This window comes from Sinocyclocheilus rhinocerous, unplaced genomic scaffold (genome assembly GCF_001515625.1).
Source record: "Sinocyclocheilus rhinocerous isolate Xijiao unplaced genomic scaffold, SAMN03320098_v1.1 scaffold1809, whole genome shotgun sequence".
Taxonomy (NCBI): Eukaryota; Metazoa; Chordata; class Actinopteri; order Cypriniformes; family Cyprinidae; genus Sinocyclocheilus; species Sinocyclocheilus rhinocerous.
Window position 1 is genome coordinate 46,121 of NW_015663347.1, and position 5,833 is coordinate 51,953.

The window sequence follows — 5,833 nt, forward strand, 5'->3', positions numbered from 1 at the left end:
TGAACTCGCATGATTCACGGGTTCACAGAGATTGCCCCCCCTAAGGCAAACTATTGAAATTTCTAAACGTTTCGAAACAGTTATGACATAACGAAGACTCGTTTACTGAAATCACGTGACTGACATTTTTATACGTGATTTTATACAATTGATTCGCGAAGGTTTCGAAGCTTCATGAAGCAGTGTTTCAAAAGCAGCCATCACTAGGACTGACTACCCTGTTTATGACCTTATGCCTGTTTATGGACTATGGCTTTGGATTACCAGATACTTTTTAGACATTTCATATCTCACAGATCTCCCAGATTTTGCACTGATTGATTTCTGCTGTTATGGACTCACTGAACAACTCCAAGCTAAACTCCTCCGTGATGATCCTCGAGGATCGCTTGTGGAACTTATTGATTATGCCTTGCTCCTAACTGGCTCCCCTTTTACTGTGGGGGAAGTAGAGGAGGATGCTCACCCCATCATGGTCGCCGGGCAAGAGCTTCTTCACAAGATGACCGCTAGTCAAGAGTCTCTTTCCAAGATGGCACCCAGCCCAGAGACTTTTCGCAAAATTACTGTCCACGCGGAGTCTCTTCCCAGGATGGCCGCCACTCCCGAGTCTCGTCCTGTCATGGCCGCCATTCCAGGGCCCCTTCACGTCAAGCCTGCCGAGCCAGAGCCTCATATCACGTCCGATCAGGTTCGAGAGCCAGCTACATCGCACGAGACGGTGGATGTTACAGTGGAGCGTGAGGGCATGGAGGAAAGCCACGCCCACTGCACCACCACTGATATCATCGTCTGTCTGTCCTGTTACGGCCAAGGAGGCCATTTTTTAACTGTCTATCTACCCTGAATTATGTGTCTGTCCTGTCTCAACCATTGAGGTCATTCCCCTGTCTATAGCGAGCCTCCCTCTCCCACCACCTCTTCACCAGTCCTCACCATCGTCTCCGCTGTCCCCTGTCAACCACTCAGTTCACCCTCAGCCCACCATTTGAGGTGTGGGTTTGCCCGCGGGTCTGCGAGTCTAAATTGGCATCGTGGCTGGAGGATCCCTCATCTCCGTCTCCAGCCTCCGAGGCCCGGACTCCGCCTCGGCCCGCCGACCCAGCAGCTCCACCATGGCTCTTAGCTCCCTCTTCTCCACCGTGGCCCCTCAGCCCACCAGCTCTACTGGGCTCCCTCGTCCCTCCGGCTCCGCCTTGGTCGGTCGTCGACCCGCCATCGCCTCAGGACTCCACTCCTCCGGCTGTGCCTCGTCGAATAGTCCCACAGGCTCCGTTGGGCTTCTCCCTCCCTCCAGCTCCACCTTGGTCCTCTGTCACTCTGGCTCCACCGCGGCCTTCCGGAACCTCTGCGTCACCCTGGCTCATTGGCTCTCCATCTCCGCCTCGGGCTCCTCTCCCACCTGCTCCACCGCTGTCGGTTGGCCCCCTGGAGTCGTCAGCCCTTACTCCATCATGTCTCCTCCCTCCATCGGCTCCACCGTGGGCCATCATGTTGGCTGCGGTTTGGGTCCCGCCTGGCTCCTCCTGCTCCAAGTTACTTTCTGTCTCCGTCCTGGCTCCTCCCTCTGTCTGATCCATCCTGGTTCCTTCTGTCTCCGTCCTGGTCATCTGCTCCTCCGTGGGGGGCTTCGATCTCATCTGCTCTACTGTTGTGGTCATCTGCTCCACCGTGGGGGTTTTCGATCCCATCTGCTCTGCTGTGGTGGTCATCTGCTCCACCATGGGGATCTTCAGTCCTGTCTGCTCTGCCCTGGTGGTCTTCTGCTCCACCCTGGTGGTCCTCAGCTCCGCCCTGGCATCCTGCTCCACCCTGGCACCCTGCTCCGCCGGCTTTGCCTCAGTCCTCAGTTCCCTTTTTTAGAAACTGCTTAACAATTTTTCCAAGGTTGAAGGTAAAGTGTGTTTCTGTGGTGCTTTGAAACCATTGCTTCCTTTTTTTTTTCTTTTTGTGAATATTACGATCAATCTGACACAAGCATCAGGCTCAACCAATGGTGTGAGTTTAGGGTGGGATTGTCCATCAGAAAAATATGGATGATTGAAAATGTATTTTAAAGGTGCAGAATGTCATATTGACAGCTAGCAGTTGAAATGGGTACTCCAGTCCAGATTCAAAATATTGTTTCTCCCGCACCCTCTTCCTTAGAGTCAAAACTCACATGGGTTGCCAGTTTGAGGACTTGCATCAGGAACAAGCGCAAATGACAATGGAAGGTGACAAGCCTTATACTGTAAGTTGATTTATCCATGTTTTAATATGCCTTAGGTCTTAGGGGGCTTTCACACTAGCACTTTTGGTGTGCACCCTGGTTCGTTTGACGTCAGAGTTCGGTTCGTTTGGATAATGTGAACGCTGTTTTCTGAACTCGGGTGTGCATCTACAAACTTTACCCAAGTCCGCTTAAGGGTGCTTTCACATCTGTAGTTCGGTTCATTTGGTCAGGACCAAAGGCAAAAAAATTATACATTGTAGCATTTTTCAGCCCCGTTTTGGTTCCTTTCAGGCGGAGGGGTGCATTAATTTTGCTAAACTGTGACATGCTCATCTTCTGAAAATATTACAAACTGTCAACAAACACTTGTCCTCATCCCATAATGCACAGTGCAGCTGACTACGGCAGCTGGTTTAGTCCAAAATGTGCAGTACTTTTTACAGTTGGGTCTTTTTGAGGAGTGTTCGTTTGAAAGCATATGCATGTTTGGTCCGCTTTTTTTTTGCATTACTGTCATGGCAAATAGACACATGTGTCGTTCTGTGTTAGCGCTTTGGAAATTAATCAAAATTTTCAAAATCCTAAGTACAAAAATGAAGCAAGCATGCATCCATTCATTTTGCTGTCTACTGCGTAGTCGTTACCTAGTAACAGGGATAAACAGCTGCCACTCTGATGATGCAAACGTACCGTGGTTTGGAATAAACCAGTGAAGGCGGTGGTAGGGGGGAGCAATCAAACTCGGGTTCGGATCAGGCAATAGAACCAACTGTGAAGCACCCTTAGAGATTTTTAGATGGATGCTGAGGCTTTTTAGGTCTTATAGAATCGGTGTTCTCTGACCCAGTTAATTTGCTGGCTTCCATGACTGCAATTTGTGAAACCGAAACCATCTCACGCAGCCGCAGTAGTGAAACATCGTTCAGCTAACCCCCAGGCTAACAAGAAGTGGCGGTCTACCTGAGACATAAGTTCAGCTTCAGGAGGGGATTGGAGACAGCACTCAGAGTTTCTCTGTATCTTCCCTTCAGAACTTTCCACTTCTCCCTCCTGTGGGGAAAAGGAGAAGGAATTTGAATACAAAAATCGTTCCTGCAGACTGTTCCGTGTCAAATATATGTAGAAGTGTGGCCCATGTTCCCCAGGTGCCCCCCAAAACATTGTCTCACCCTCTACCCACGGGGTTTGTTCTGAGGGAGGAGAACCAAGAGTTCACAAGCATCCCAACACAAATAAAAAGTTATCTGTCGCATCCAGGCCAAGGGCTAAGGGTGCAGAGTGGGATGAAAAAATAAAAGAATCACAAAAAATCATACCAAACGAATATGAATATAACTCCTTTACTAAAGCGATGTTCCCTCCCTTCGCCGCTAGAGGGTGCTGCAACACCACTAGCGAGTGAAGACGGGAAAGGCCCTCTCGCTGCTCAGGTAATGAACTGGCGCGTATGCGCAGTCCATCCCTGGGTTCTAGCCACTATAGACAGGGGCTACAGACTCCAGTTCGCTGTAAAACCTCCTGTGTTCAATGGCGTGGTAATGTCAGTGGCCCAGGGAGAGTCAGCTCGTGTTCTGGAGGAAGAAATATCCTCCTTACTGAAAAAAGGAGTGATAAGAATAATTCCAACAGAACAAAGGCAGCAGGGCTTTTACTCCCATTATTCTGTGATTCCCAAGAAAGGGGGAAGTTTCCGTCCCATTCTAGATTTACAAGTCCTCAACAAAAACTTCAGAGAGTCCTCAACAAAAATGCTTTCACTCAAAACTTTGTGTCAAATTATTCGTCAGGGAGACTGGTTCATATCGGTAGATCTCCAGGATGCATATTTTCACATAGATATCTTTTCTGCGCACAGGAAATATCTGAGATTCGCATATCAGAACACAGCATACGAGTATGGGAAAATTCCCTTTAGCCTCTCTCTAGCATTTTTACCAAATGTGTAGAGGGGGCTCTGACTCCGTTAAGGAATACAGGAGTCAAAGTCTTGTCTTATCTAGTCGATCTGCTCATTTGCGCACCGTCTCCACACCAAGCAGTGCTCGATACAAATACACTGGTGACTCATCTGGAGAGACTAGGTTTCAAAATAAACAGACAAAGAGTTGTCTGACCCCGTCACAGGAGATAATCTACCTGGGTCTAAGGATGAATTCAGTGGCGTTTTGAGCTTTTCTGTCAGAGGAGCACATCGAGGTATTTTGCTGCTGCACCTCCCTTTTTCAATGAGGGAAAACAGTCTCTCTCAGATTATGCCTCTGGTTACTGGGTCTGATTGCGAATGAGGGAATTTCAGAACTCGGCGACGGCTCAGGGAATCCGCTCCAGGAGACGTCTCAGCTGTAGAGTGCACATCTCACCAGAATGCATGAGCGTTCTCTGTCACTGGAGAGCCCCATCATTTCTCAGGACAGGATGCCCTCTGGGTCCGGTCGTTTCGAGGAAAGTGGTGACAACGGATGCACCCCTTACGGGCTGGGGAGCTGTGTTTGAGGGCAGAACAGTGTGAGGAGTTTGGTCTCTGGCACTGAGGGAAGAGCACATACATTTTCGAGAGCTACTGACAGAGTTTCTGGCTCTGAGACAATTTGTGCAATTTCTCAAGAATCATCATATATTGGTCAGAATGGACAATACAACGGTGATAGCCTATATAAATCGGCAGGGTAGCATTCGCTCTCACAAACTTCACATGTTAGCGAAGAAGCTGATAATGTGGTGCAGTACGAACCTCATGTCGTTGTGCGCGATGCATGTCCAGGAATAATGAACAAGGGAGCGGATTTACTGTCCAGAGGGAACCCGCTGTATGGGGAGTGGAGACTTCATCCCCAAGTGTTTCTGATGATATGGCAGAGATTCGGTCGAGCTGCCGTAGATCACTTTGCATCGCGCGAAAACACTTAATGTCCCCTGTTCTTCTCTCTAGCAGGTGACGATGCACCGTTGGGTGTGGATGCTCTAGCCCACGAATGGCCAGACCTGTTACTGTACACGCTCCCCCCATTGAGCCTAATTGAACCGACATTACGGAGTCATATGATGATTCTAATTGCACCAAACTGGCCGGGGAGACTGTGGATAGCGGAGATTGCCCAGCTGCTCTACGACCAGCCATGGCCACTACCAGCACGCAGGAACCTTCTCTCTCAAGTACGGGGCGAGATATTTCACCCCTCCCCGCAGAAGCTTTCTCTCCGGGCCTGGTCCATGAGAGGCTGAATTTAAATCCAGCTGGTTTCCTAAGGTCATTGAGACAATTCAGAACATGAGGGCCGCATCTACACGCTCTTTATACAGTCTCAATTGGGGAGTGTTCGAAGCATGGTGTGCAGAAAGAAATATTGTCCCTTATTTATTTACCATTTCGGACATATTATATTTCTTGCAAGACCCTGTAGACAAGGGTAGAGCCTTTTCCATGGTTAAGGTTTATTTGGCCGCTATCTCGGCATGCCATGTAGGACTCGACTAGGACTCGGTACTATAGGCCAGCATCCTCTCGTTTGCCGATTTATGAGAGGAGCGCGACGGTTACACCCAGTAACAAAGCCAATGGTCCCGTCCTGGGATTTGTCTGTGTTCCTGAGCGCGCTATCTAAAAGCCCTGTTAGAGCC

At 49.2% G+C, this 5,833-nt stretch overlaps 1 pseudogene; it reads left to right on the plus strand.

The window, feature by feature from the left end:
• The window catches only part of LOC107728792 (uncharacterized), a 14,789-nt pseudogene extending 9,352 nt beyond the window's left edge, over positions 1 to 5,437 (plus strand).
• The last annotated feature ends 396 nt before the right edge of the window (positions 5,438 to 5,833 follow it).